Genomic DNA, 15,184 nt, shown 5'->3' on the forward strand with positions numbered 1-15,184 from the left:
GACGCAGTTGGGACAGCTGTCCCCCACTGATCAAAGGGATATTCCAGACCATATGACATCATGCTCAATATATAAAGCTGGGGGAAGAAGGAGGAAGGGGGGGGACATTTGGAGTGATGGTGTTTTTCTTCCCAAGTCACCATTAGGTGTGATGGAACCTGGCTTTCCTGGAGATGGCTGAACACCTGGCTGCCCATGGGAAGCGGTGAATGAATTCCTTTTTTTGCTTTGCTTGTGTGCATGGCTTTTCCTTTACTTATTTAAATGTCTTTATCTCAACCCAAAAGTTTTCTCAGTTTTCCCCTTCCAGTTCTCTCCCACATTCTGCTGGGGGTGGGTGAGTGAGAGGTGGTGTGGTGCTTAGCTGCCAGCTGGGGTTAAACCATGACAAATGGATTCTAGGCCTCAGTTACACTTTCCTTAGATATTTCCAGATGTAACCACCAGCACTTCATTAAGTGCAGTATTTTGCTACATGATACTCTCTAGGCTTCATATAACAGCAAACTTGGTCATGCCTTGATTAAGGCAAGTGTTGGAAGATGCCAGCTGGCAGAAAGTAACTTGCCTTCCTAAATGGAATAGTCTCAACACAAGCAACACCTTTGCTCCAGTGAAACCTTCCAGCTCCATTTAATCTCTTTTCCTATCCTGACCTTGCATTTAGATGGTTGTCACTGAATAAAGCCTTTGCTGTTTTCCCACTGTTACTTTGGATCTAAGGCGAGCTGGCCATTGGCACTTACGGAAAGCTCGTGCAGTGTACTAGCCCTACAGCAGGTTTATTAGTACTGCATATTGGAGTCCTGGGATGTCCTGGTGGAATCCAAGACATAGCTTCCCTACTTTTCATCTGAGAAGGTGGGAACTCAGTGTGTGACTGAAGACGCCTGGCCAGATATCCCTTACTTTATGTTAAGTTCATACTCCCTTCTGACATCATCCCCAGCACCGAAGGATTTGGATTGAGATCCTGGCTTAATGAGGTGGTCCCTGCTAGGAATAATCCAAAGGGCAGAGTTTGGCATACATTATGATGAATATAAAGTTATGCCCATAATATTTACAATGTGTGTATATTTAACCTCAGAGTTGACAAAAAGGGACTGAAGTACAGGGTTTTAAATTCTTCTTAATTTCTGAGATTGTTTTAAAAGTACTTTAATCAAATAAGTGCCTCTAGGGAGTACTTAATATATGCTTTTGCAACTTAGACTATGATTGCTTAATCTTCACTGTTTTGTGTTCGTGATCTCTAGTCTTTAGTACCATTCTTCCTGTAATTCTCAATTGTCTTTCTTTTTTTTAAGCCAGCAGTTTAGCCGTACATGTCCTACCAAAACATTATCCTTCAGTACTTCAGCATTTGAATAGATGCTTTTGGCAGAGTGCTGTTCGCCTCCTTTGCTTTTCCTGTCACTTTTATGAAGAGTGTGTTATGAAGCTCCTGTCATTACATTTAGCCCCCATACTCCTGTCATGCCTACTTAGTCTGTTTTATTCCTGCAGTATCACCTCTAGCTCCTCGTCTCTTTTCCCACACAGCAACAGTAAGCAAGCTCATTATTTGGTACGGGTCTGGATTCTACCAATGTCCTGAAGATTGGAATGTAAAATGATTTTTTTTCCAGCTGTCCTTTCTGTTAATGAGTACCACTCAATGTTTATGAACTATATTGTATTATTAATACTGCTTTTGTCTAAAAAAAATTAACTTCTTTTGCACCTCTAAGTCCTCAAAATATCCACACTGATGAGTGTTGACAATCCTTGACAGATTTAGATCTCATTAAAATAGTGGATGGGATGGTCTGTTACGTGGGCGTTTCATTTAAGTATGAGAAGAATTGGGATGATTCTAAGCATGGTTTTGCCATTTAAAAAGTAAAATATATATTTTAAATTACTTTTCAAAGACACTCTCACCTGTATTTTGAGCCAGACAAAAGTATGAGTAGTCATACAATCTCAGGTCTGGAAAATTTCCCTTTCCAAGGTGCTATACTTCTGAGCATTTCAAACAGAAATTAACTTGCATCATTTCCTGAATCTAGGGCAGAGAAAACTGAAATAGATTGCTGCAATTTCTGTTATGCTGAAAAAAATGAATGTTGTAAACACCCACAATTTCAGATGCTGAGTTATTTTTCTAAAAGACTTTTCAAATATAGTAAATTAGTCGAGTTAATTTGAGGAAATTGTCAGTCTGAACAAGAACCACAGTGACTTTGAGAGAAAAACTGGGAAATTTTACAATTGTAAATTAATTAGATTTTTGTATTTCTTTGGAAGTTTATTATTTAGTGATAAACTTTTGACAGTTTAGAAAATAACTGGAAACATGGGTATTAACAATTCAGTATCATTTATCAGCTATTAATCTGCAATAATTTTGACAGATTTCTTTTCAGGATATATTCTGCCATGTTGTTCAAAATTAAACACGACCTAACTGCTGAAGACATGAAGCATTTGTAAAGCATTAGAAAAGTTAAATAAAGCCAACATGTCATATCTGCACAAGATAAAGCCTTATGAAGTTTCACAGAGAAATAAAAAAAGACACTCAAAATTGGTTACATGGAAAAGTGTGGATGTACAACAGTTACTAGATGCTAAAACCTGTATATGCTTTTTGTTCCTTAGCTTAGTCACTGTTTCAGAAAGAGTGGCCTGTCTCATTTTACATCAATGCATAAAAGGTCCATTAATAATTACTGGAAAAGACCAATCCAGTAGATAGATTTATGCACTGAATAACATTGCAGAGTTCTGCCAGACTCTGATTTTCACACTGGAGTCCCTGGATTCCTGGGGAATGGGAATGCTGTCTGAAACAGAGAATGATGGCAAGACTACTGTCGTTAGCCATATAAAGTTTGTGTTATATATCACAAATTGGTAACTGGAAGTTAGGGGTCTTAGTAGCAGTGAATCACAAAAGCATTGCTAGGCAGCTCTGAGCTTTCTTAACTCTTTGCAGATTTCATAAACTGTAAGCTTGATGTTATTGGTGGTTGGAAATAAACACCACAATGCTGAGCAGCCTCTTTTCTTAGTGAGCTGCCATTTGGAGAGAAATTCTCAAACAGTAGATTATTTCTGTTATGTATCGTCTGACACCAAGTTGTATTTATTAGTAATTCAGTGAAATGATTTCGTTACAAAATGCATGTTTTGTGGGAATTGCAGGCAATAGCAGCTGTTGTATCATAACACTGCACACATTCAAGTCTTCTACTAAATATAATCATAATGAAAAAGATTTCATAAGGGCTTTAGTACACCATGGAGGTGCAGAATTCTGTGGAAGTTTTTCCCTTTTCTCATGTCCAAAGCTACAGACAGATATCCCTACTTGGTATGAGTTAAGTGATTTTCAACTTTTATAGTTTTAGCTCAGGTATGAATATGGATAATTCTTTAAATACTTTTTTTTGAAGTATGTTTTCCATCTTTTTCCCAAACTGAGAGCTAAACAAGAAAAACCAAAACCAAACCAAACCAAAAAAAACCCAAACAAACCCAACTTCCCAAACCCAACCAACTTAAGAGAAAAAATTATTAGACATGCCAAAAAGACAATGAAATGAAAGTGAAGAATTGTAATAAAGTCATCATCTTGGCAAGCCAAACTCCACTGCTTTTCAGTCACTTGTGACAAGTAAGAGTGATAATGGCAGGATCTCATCCATCTTCAAATACTGCAGGTTTCCAGATCTCTCAGCTCACTGCCATTCACCCCCTTTTTCTAATATATAACAGTGTGCTGGTTTTGGCTGGGGTGGAGTTATTTTCTTCCCAGTGGCTGGTATGGGGCTGTGTTTTGGATTTGTGCTGAACACAGTGTTGATAATGTGGGGATGATTTTGTTATTGCTGAGCAGGGCACAGAGCCAAGGCCTTTTCTGCCTTTCATACTGGCACACTGGGGAGGAGACTGGAGGTGCCTGGGAAGCTGGGAGGGGACACAGCCAGAACAGGTGACCCAAACTGACCTTCAGACCATATGACATCATGCTCAGTATGTAAAGTGGGGGAAGAGGGAGAAAGGGAGGTACATTTGGAGTGATGGTGTTTTTCTTCCCAAGTCACCGTTAGGTGTGATGGGGCCCTGCTCTCCTGGAGATGGCTGAACACCTGCCTGCCCATTCCTTGTTTTGCTTTGCTTGTGTGCACAGCTTTTGCTTTCTCTCTTGAACTGTTTTTATCTCAGTCCATAGTTCTCTGGCTTTTACCCTTCCGATTCCCTCTCTGATCCCACTGGTGGGGAAGTGAGTGAGAGGCTGTGTGGGGCTTGGCTGCTGGCTGGGGTGAATCCATGACAAACTGCAAAGATTTAAAAACTAGTTGGCTGAGTAGTACAATTAAAAACTTTTCTAAATTCTCAGGTGTGTGCAATTAGCAAGAAGCAGCTCTCTAAACTGTACTTTTATTTTTACTCTGGCTTAACTAAATCTTTCTTCTGATTAGCTTGATCAAATCAGGGACATCCCTTAGGTTTAGATGTTAGAGTTTACAGAATAAGTGGGAAAAGGTTGATTTACAGTTTTGTCCTTAAAAAAAAAAATTAAAAATCACTCATTTCAACTTGAAAAGCATACTTATAGAGCAGAAGACTAATACAATTAATATTATTTCAAATTAAACTGAAGAACCACTGATTTATTCCCATTCACTGATCCTTTGAGTAATGAAAGCTGCTCCAGTAAACCTTAGGCCAAAGTGAAGTTTATTTAGCTCCTGATTTAGTATCAACAACTCTGACATTTGTATATGTCCAAAAATTAACACAGCATCTGTGTAATTAATTGTTTTTCTTTTTCCCTGCAAATGGTGCTTTGGGACAAAGCAGAAGTGATAGGAAAACTTCATATTCAATTAAAGCATGGTGATTTACAGCAGGACTTTTGCAGACTGTTGGCTAACTGCTTGAAAAATCTGGATGATTTCTTACTAGCCTCCAAGGCACAGGAAGCGAACATGTCTTCAAAACATTTTAGATTTAAATAAGCAGACTTACAATATGACTGAAAATGAGTGTAACAATTTGCCTCTCTTTCAGGTTTATATCCAAACAGTCTCTCCAAACTTGCCCTGCTACATCTTTGGTGTCAGGGCTGATTAGCAGACAGCAGGAGGTAGAGGCACTGTTCCTCCTGACATTTAGGTCAGCTCTGATACTCTGTAGTGTGTAACTAGGCTACGTCTAATTAATCCCAGAATATTCCATCACTGCTGGATTACCTCTGTCAGCTTCTCCCTCAGAAACCTGGCAGCAAAGATTTTACCTTAGGTGAAGATTTTCCCATTTCTAAAGGCAAATGGGAGTGGTTTTATTCATTGTCTAACTACATAATGTTTATGCAACAACTGACAGAGCCCTTAGGATGTAAAGTATTTAGTAGAGGTAAATAGCTTCAGTTGAAATTACTGGAATGCTGCCAGATTTAAACAGCACCAAGATTTCAACCCCAATTGTTTTAAGGATGAAATTCACCAGCCTTCTCATCTCCAAGTTTGATGCTGCTATTCAAAAGAATCACATACTTTTTCTAAGCCAAATGTGAGTACGAAGTGCTTAATCAAACTAAGGTCAAAAAGGACAAAAGATCTAAAAAATACAATAAAAATTCCACCTAAAAGCCAATGGAGATCAGCAAAAGTTAAGGAACTAAATTGTATTTTTGCACTTTAAACTGCAGCCTGCAGTCTGCCATTACTAGAATTGCATAGACAGTTTGCAAAGACACGTAACAGCTCCGGGAGGTGTTTAAATCAAGACAAGCCAGCACTGTGGAGCAGTCTATACGCAACTGGTGGCCACTGAAAAATAACCCAGAGCACTTACTGAACTAAGGATATACTGCATCTGTGTTCTGTGTGTCACAACAGTGAAGCACAGAATCACAGCCCTAAAAACAGAGCGTTCATTAGCAATGCAAAATTTATATGCAATTGTGCAAGGTGCTGGGTGTCTCAAGCAGTGCCACATTAGTATATCGTGGGTGAAGTATTGTGATTTTTGGAATCAATGCTCTGTAAACATGCATTCATCTGTGCAAAAAGCCAGTTGACTTTTTCTTATACCTGATGACAAGACAACTTACTACTTGCAGAACAAGAAATACCTGTTATTGGAGATCTATTAATATGCACTTTAAAACACAGGCAAAGAAAGGCCCAGTCATTTTTGTACTGGGTGAGGTATGTTTTTTAACTCCACCTTCCACATTCTCAAATTATGTCCTTGCAATCTCCTTTATTTAAACATCAAAATGATTTTCACTGCATTTTGTATAGGACTGTTGTCAAAACCTTCATTTAAATGCTTCTACTGATACCTTCAGAATTATGTAATATTAAAAATGTAAATAAGATGCAGATTTTTCACATACTCGTTTTTCTTTCCCATGTAAGTTGATTACTAAAGCAGGAAATGCTATTCATAAATGCTCATTACTAACACACTAAAAAATGCATACAGCAAAACTTCTTTTTTTTTTTTTTTTTTTTTAAATGTCACTAGAAAAATAGTCAAATCAGTATCGGTCATGAGTTTTGTCTGAGTTAAGATTTACCTGCCCTTCAGATGTGCAGTTGTGGGTCATTGACATATTTAGCACATGCATTTGAGAAGTCATCTTATGTTTTAGCTCATATTACAAGCAGGAAAGCAGATTTTCTGAGATGTAGGATGAGTGCACCTGCAGCAGAAGTACCATAGGTGTCCTGCAATCCATAGCCAATGCAGTGAAAGTGCCAAATCCTGCTGTCTTGCATTTCGTGTCTTAGCATGAACTCATAGATAGGTAAAAAATAATGTCATTTTGACAGGTGAAAAATGCACACCAGCTGGTGATGTGATATTAAAAACACTCCAGCTTAGTGTAAGCCCTCACAATTCACATTTCTCTTCTACCAAGGTTTATGATTCTCATCTTTTTTGTCATGGCCCACATTTCTGGCTGTATCTAAGAGTCCTTTAGGCATGTGTGGCTCTGCCCGAATTTTGGTCATGCAGCTCAATTCAGAGCAGAAGGATGAAGTAGATTTCTACTAGTGCTTTTAACTGTGATAAGCTTCCTAATGCTATGCCTTAAGTAAGATACCAAAATAAGCTTGATGGTGTGGGACAGAGTACCATTATTGAGAGATTATAGCATCTTTGTCCTTTTGCTTTGGAGATTTACCCCTTCTTGTGCTTCATTGCTCAGTTCAAACTCTGAACAAACTGTGGTTTGGTGGTGGTACCAAGATGAAGACCCCAAAACGCCCTCTAACCATGTCATTCCCCATCATGTACAATGCCCACTAGGCTTCTAAATTTTCACCACCTTTTTTGTGACCAGCATCTCAAACTCATCAGCCTTAAGTAGCAAAAGTTACAGTTGTTGGAGTTATCTATAGTCTTCGTGATAGCATCTTGATGAGATAGAGAGAGGGAGAGAAAAAGAAAATGTGTTTTTTGGACTCAGCTAGGAATAATTTTCCTTGTAACACCTACAGAAGTTAATTAAACTTTGCAATCCAGACAGAGATGCACTATTAACTTAGACAAGAATGATAAATAACTTGCACTCTCTGAGAGAGTAAGTACATACAGTACATGTAAAATGCATGCTATTACCTTAAAAAGAGCTTTTAAGTTTTTATGAGTGCCTGCACAACTTGCATTGTTGTTGAAAAATTAAAACAGTTCATTGTATGCCTTAAATGCTAGAAATTGCTTCATATCATAATAGTGTCCTCTCTGACCATTAAAAGCTTTCACCTAATTCTTCGTTTCCTTTTACTGCCCTTTTGTTAGTCTGTCATTCCTTCCTCTCCCTCAAAAAAAGCCCCCAAAAAAACAACAAAACCAAAAAAGCAAATATTGTTTTATACATTCTGAATTCCTCATGAAGCTCCTGATACAAGGATCCCAGCTTCCTGGTCAATTACCTGTGTATAGTTAAATGATTCTCTCCATTTAATTATCCACAATAATCGCCATTAGGAAGACAAGTGTTTCACCCTGCACCATGGTGCATGGAAAGGATCAGCAACAGCATCAGCATTTACACTTGTTGCACAGACTAAGAAAAAGCTAGACCTTTCTAAAGCTGGTGTCACAGCCTTCTTCCTTCTACTTGCAGGTGTAGGAGGAGCTTCTCACAGTGATCAAACAAGCCTCCAGCACTTTGGGTAATAGCAGTCTGTCGCGGGTGAAATCTGAGACTTGGTATAAAACACAAACAATGGGCAGACTCATTCAGCAAATGGATGTCATGGTTCAAGAGCTTCTGACAGCCCAAGTCCTCAACAAATACCTGCACCCTGCCTAAGTTTATGACGTTGAGGTTCCTCAGCTCTGCATAACAGCACATGCCCTCATTACAACAATCCTTGTATTGTGTGCCAAAACCTGAGCTCTAAAGAACTGGCAGAAAGCAAGCTGACAAATCTTCACATAGTTGTCTGAACAAACCCAATTTTCCACCAAGTCTAAGCTCAGGATTTCTGGGCATGAGCATCATGATAAGCTTTGAACCAAGGTAAAAAAAAAAAAAAAAATTAAGAGCTACTCTTTTTCTTTTGACATAATAAAGGCCTGGTGGTGTCCATTGTTGGTTACCTCAGATCTGAAGCGCTGTCCTGTCCAACTTCTAAAATAAAGTATCATTATGTAAATTGATCTGTCCAGAAATCCTTAGCAGATGCATCTGGTTTTCATCATTCTCCTGTGATGCTGTGTTTCAAATTCAATACATTATTTTATATATCCTGCTGACAATGTTTATTTTTAAGAGCATGAAACTCTCAGTGCTTCTCTATTCTTCCTGAATGCTGACAGCGCTCTGAACATGCCACTGGCTCTCTGAAGCAAGGAAAATGAAATAGGAGTCATCTTAGAAATGGTTCTGCTTAACATCAGGACAGAATTTACCTTGCCTTCTGGTTTTGAAATTTCACTATGCAAAATGCAAAAAGATCCTAGGAGCTCTGCAGGCTTGGCAAGGAGTACAAAGTTTGGGTACTGTTATGCTGACCTGGTTCAGCTCTTTCTTTATCTTTCTCTGTTGTCTTTTTGCTTGGTACGCTGTCTGTTGTGTATCCTTGTCCTGTGTTTGCTCAATTGCCTAGCACAGGCCAGTCCAGGCTGTTATTAGAGCACCTACAGGATGGGGCAGGTATTTGCAGTCCCTTAATCCTGGAAGAAGTTGAGACCTCAGGCATACACACACACACACAACCTACTTATCTGGGATTTCAATATGTTTTCTATAGATACAAAAACCCCACAGGAATTTCAAAAGGTGTATCTGCACTAATTAGAATCCATATAATTTGCGTGCCAGAGCTTTACTCATCACCTCAAATTGCCCTCATCCACCCCAATTTTAGCATTCATATCAGGTGAATGCTTTGTTATGAAGACATTTGAAAATGAGTTTCAAACTCACAATCCATTTCTAAAGCAGTAATGAATCCTGTGACAATTTTTGTTTTCAATAAACCAGCTTGCATAGCAAGTCACAGCTTTTATTACTGTTAATACTGTTAATTCTGTAAGACTCCTGAGGCTGAAATACCTGCATCTATTCAGGACCATTGACTGGGTATTTAATCTCTGAGAATATAAGAACTTTTTGTGCATCAAATTCTGCATACTGCTTTTTTGGGTAGTATTTTAATAAGCTTTCATCACTATTTTTGCCCAATCATTCTTAAGGTCCACAGGCTAGATGTTGAGTATGTATAAATCATGCAGCTCGAAATACATCAAAGAAACTATATTCATTTGTGCCAGGATTTAACTTCTTACTTCCAGTTTTACCAGGCTTTTCTTTAACTAATCTTGTGAATTCCTTAACCACATCCACTTCCTACTGTACTCCTCTCAATCCCTTTCAATTACCTCCTTCTTTACATATAACACCCCTCCCCCAATTATTTCCTTGTAAATCCCTTTGAATCCTAATTTTTCTTCTCCTTCTTTCTTTTTCTTTTTTTTTTTAATTAGCTAATTGTTAGAAGCATTTGTAACTCTTTGAAATTGTACTTCTGAATGCATTGTGGTATGTTGACTCTAAGGGCTAAAGTTTCTAAGCAGCTTTTAGAATAATGAGATTTGTGGGCATGACTCCCTTGCACTGCTATAAAGATTTACTCTTTAGAGTTAAAAAAATCAGTTTTTTTGTGCTGCTGGCTTGTAAACACTGTGCTCGGAGCATGGATCCTTTACAGCAGAGTTACCCTTTTCTTTCAAGTTACTTATTGTGCTTGAGGATGTTGCGAACATCTATCCTTAACATGCAACTTTATACCCGAGGCTGTGTCAGCCTTAGCAGCAGCTGATATATGCTGCAGTTTTTGTCCAATTTGCCTCCTCTCTGCACTTAACATTTGTGTGCATAAAATATTTGCACTACGTATTTCTTTAACAAGCAACTCATTCTCTTTCTTTCCTGACCATATTTCCACTGATAAGTGGCAGCAGCTTGTAGATATCTTATGGAAAGCTTCAGTCCAATCAAAAATGGTAGACTCATGTGCCACATTTCTCGAGTTAGCAATGCCCAAAATGGTAATCTAAAATGCCTGGCTTTTGCAGACAATTGTTCCTGGCATTTCATAGTCCGCTAAACTTTCTGTTATTATTTCCCATCAAGTTTCATGACAAGTAAGCCTACCTCACAGGTAACTATTGCCTGCAGTATGCCTGACCTGGTGATTTGGGCTGTATTTGCCGAGTCTAACCTCGGATATCTTTGTTTGCCTTCGCAGTGATGCTGTAGCACAGGTATATCAGCATGCCAAACAGGGTGAGGTGGCTTCACTGATTGCACTGGCTGGTCCTCGAGTATTTGCATTGCCTGAGGCCAGCCCGGCACTCCTCCACCACACCTGCTGCTGAGTGTGCCCTCCCTGGGTGCTGTGGGACATTTGTCAACCTGAAATCCAACTTCCTGATGCAATCCAGGATACAGCCATGTATTATTACTTTTTTTTTTCCTTCACCTCCCCAGCACAATGAAACCACATCTCATCCTGCTGTTTTCTTATGAGCTAGTCAAAGCATGCGCTGAAGTCCCTTGCATGCCAAAAATGCATATTGTGCTACTGCTGCCTCAAGATATCACCAGATTTTGAGTGCCACGGTTTTGCCCCATCAGCAGCTTTTTGGTTAGCTGCTGCCAATAATCATGAGCTATGGGAAACATAATTATGAAGAATTGGAGAGTAAGAATGCTATGCAAGTCTTCTGGAAGGGACAGAGGCAAAAAAAAAAAAGTGATCTAGTACATGTATAGGTTTTCACACATGGCCTCATTTCCTTTCCACTTTCCTCAGGAATTATGTGATAGTCATTTTGTGATGACCCTGTTATCATAAAGTTATACATATGCCTAAGTAATTTGATAACCAAGGTACTAAGGCTTGTGCTGCGCCTGTCATGCTGCCCAAAGCTGCATAAGTATATTGACTTTTCCATAATTAAAACAGCAATACCTATTCATTGGAATTAACTGTTTGCTGAAGAAAAACATAACCAGAACTGTTAGCTGCAGACTTTTACAGACCCTGGAAAATGTTAAGGTTACAAGAATAACATGCATAGACATGAAAGACAGGTAAAAAAGTAAAGAATATAAAAAAAATTAAGAGCTGTTGAGTAATTCCACCCATTGAAGTGTTTAGAAAGCTTCATTCTTATCTATTCCTTGTACCAACTATGCTTTTATACTTATTTTTTAAATCCTTTACATTTTTTTTACAATCTGTCACACCAAGAATTTGTAAGTATCTTAAAGTGTTTTCATTTAGAAGAAAAAACTGTCTTCTGCATTCAGAATCACCTCATTGCTTAGCATGCACTAGGAGTAGAGAAGGTTGCAGTACCAAGGATGTGTCTGAATCCTTAATACATATTCCCATCCAGCACCTTTGAGCTTATCCCCTTTAAATACAGAGGGTTTTGGGAGGGGTGTGGTGGTGGCATCTTTTTTTTTTTTGCTTCATTTTGCTGCCCAGTGATGTGACTTGGCATGGCTGCTTTAGGGGAGGCAAAGAAAAGGCGACCGGAGTCAGGCTTTTGGTCCTTGGCCAGCGCAACGTTTCAGGTCAGTGAGCCAGGCTGCCTTTGCTGCTGTGCATTCACCTTCTCTCTGCATTAACCCCAGCAGCCTTAATATACCTTTTCTTGGGGAAAAAATGCTTTTCTTCACAACATAGTTGTTGTCAGATATAGTTTTTACAGGTTTAAGGAAGCATTACACAAATGCTTTAAGCATGCAAGAGTGAACTCCTGCAGTCATATACAGCCTTAAGCATGAAAGGATGCTTTAAGAATTGCAATTCTTTAAAAAGCTTTCCACTCAGATGATGATCCTGCCTGGAACTGGTAAATGGATCCAAAGGATCCTACAACTCCAGGATGTCACAAGTTGTGACATCCTGGACCAAGCTGTGTCTGAGAACCCCAGATCTGGTACTGTAAAGCACTCCCAAAAGCAGCACGCTGTGTTTTATATCTGCTCTGCCAAATGCTGGAGTGGGACAGTGCAGAAAAGAAGCCAAAGGCAAGATATTTTCTCATTTTTGTGCCAGCTCTTGCACCTTTGGGGCTTTTTCCATAAGGTCTCAGTCCTTACAGCTTTGTAAATAAATTCTAGCTGTGACAACTGAGAAAAACCACAATCATCCCATCCTCGCTCCCCAAGCCCTGTCACCCTCCAATCCCCCTACAACCATGCAAAGTGCTTAAATAGCCCCAAAGTCAACAAAAGCACATTAAAAATATGCTTTATGGGATAAACTGGAAATTTTGTATGCTTGCCATTGGCAAACTATTTTGTCTTTCCAGCTTCAGACTTGTGCCTTTTCCTCTTTCTTTGAGGATAAAGTTTCCCAGGGTTTCTAAAGGACTCTGGTGACCTTTTCTGGACTCAGCTGCCTTTTTCAGCAGGCAGCACTTCTGTTGCCATGGCAGTGGGAGCCAGGGCCCCAGCTCCAGTCAAAAGGGTTGGGGGATTTCTTCTGAGGCATCATTGCCACAAATAATAGAGCAACTAGGTGAGAATATATAGATGCTGCCTGGGTTATCTGACATGGCATATTTTGCTACAGATAGGTAGCTATGTCATTTATGGAGCAAATTCTTTGTGAATTTTGTCATGCAAAAGGTCCACTTTAGGAGCTCTTCTATAGTTAACTTCACTGTGGCCTGAGAACACGTGCTTCAAAACAGTAGTATACTCTGTAAGGGGAGTTATAGCAGCTCCATCTTTTTGGGGAGAAGCCAAGTGCCAATAGGCATTCTCCTTGTAAATCGTATTTCATTAAGAATTAGCAGACTTCTTGCCCCCTCCACGTGAGCAGCTGCTGTTCACAAACCATCCAGCACTGCAGAGCCACAGAACCTTCACTGGGGTTTGGCTTTGCAGATGGGAACATCTCCATGCAAGCTCATATTTGACCCTTGCATGCAGCTGTCACCATTACAATCAATAAAGCTTAGAGAGAGGCCTGCAGTACAGTTTTGTGACCAGATGCACTCTAATGACAGCAGTACAAAATTCCCTTGTGCTGGTTCACTCAGCTCACAGGACACAGAAGGACCAAGAGTCTGCCCCAGGGCTATGCACTGACTGGGCTCCTCCTAGCCCTTCTCTGCTCCCTGCTGATATCTCCCCTCACTTCTCCATAATCTTGTTTTTTTTGTTTGGGTTTTTTGTTGTTGGGTATTTTGTTGTTGTTTTTATTGTTGTTTTGGGTTTTTTCAAGAAAACCAGCGAAAAGAGAAGGACCAAGATCCATTCTCAGTGAAAGTGTTCTTGTTTGGTGAATGCTAGCAAATGGTGTAAGACTACTAAAGTAACAAAGAGGTTAGGTTTTGTACCTTGCTTAAAAGTAGAACACTTATAAGCTTATGTTGGTTCTCTCCAGAAAAGCAAATAAAGACTATGATCTATTAAAAAAAAAAAATCTAAAAAACATCCACAAGAAGCTAAACACACCTTACATACCAGATACCATAAAAACTCAGATCTAAATCACTACTGCTTTTCACAGAATATAAATTCAAGGATGCCATACAAAGTCTAATCCTTTTACTTACAGAAAACTACTTAGCACACAAATAAAAACCTGAGTTATAAAAAAGATGTAATCTTTAATGCATACACAAACTGCTGTTAAATAGTCTGTAAATTGCTGGTCTTCTGGGCAGAGTAAATATTTTGTGATATACTGTTGTCTCTTTGTCTGAAATGCAAACTGTTTTCTTTATTACTGATATAGTAACACGTTTTTAGAAAATGAGCAGCAATATTTGTATATGCTACCACTGTGCTCAGACACCAAGTAAAGAATATTCCAGCAGGCAAAAAATAGAAAAATATTGTTTCCCTTCTTCAAACATGTGCTTTAGAAGGGAAGTAGTTGTGTTTGATGGAAGCTCTCAGGGGAACTGGAAACATCCAGCCTTATTCATGGCTAGACTTTCCTTAATTTCATCACATATGCATTGACAAGACTGTTCTGAGAATCATCACAGCTCCAGCCTTTAGGTGTAAACTAGCTGAAGATTATCTCAGTAATGGGTCAGGTGAAGAGTTAATGCAAGAGAAAGGTTTTTTCCCATGGAACAGAAGTCCAGCAATATTCGCTACACCAAAAGTAGCTAGCACACAGGACATTAAATTTATCATTATTGCTTTTAATTTACTGGACATAAGAATGTGGCAGCTCCTAAACCAACATACATATTTCTTAACAGAAAAGCTGTGTCTCCCCACTCTCCCCTCCCACAAGCTGCAATCTCAGAAAGAGTTAAATAGACAGTCCTTGCCCTCTGGTCTACAACTGCAAATGACTTCATGAGGTCCCTTCTGATACTCACACTTGACTTGCCAACATCAAAAAGTTTAATCACTGACCTGATTTTTGGTTGGTGTGGTCTCGTGTCATCTGTGTATCCCAGTCCTTGGACAGTCAGGGTCATACCTTCTTAAAAAGCTGCAAATGCAGGTTTCTTGTAATGAAAATGGAGAAGGCACAGCTGGTCACTAAGGAGGAGGTACAAACAAGAGCCCAAGTGAAACAGCCAAACAAACCCCAACCCTGAGCATGTACCTGTAAAGGCTTTATATAATCTTTGACATGGTCTGTTGCTGCGTAGGATTGATGAGGAGCTGGCA

The sequence above is a fragment of the Corvus moneduloides genome, chromosome 5, assembly GCF_009650955.1.
Source record: "Corvus moneduloides isolate bCorMon1 chromosome 5, bCorMon1.pri, whole genome shotgun sequence".
NCBI lineage: Eukaryota > Metazoa > Chordata > Aves > Passeriformes > Corvidae > Corvus > Corvus moneduloides.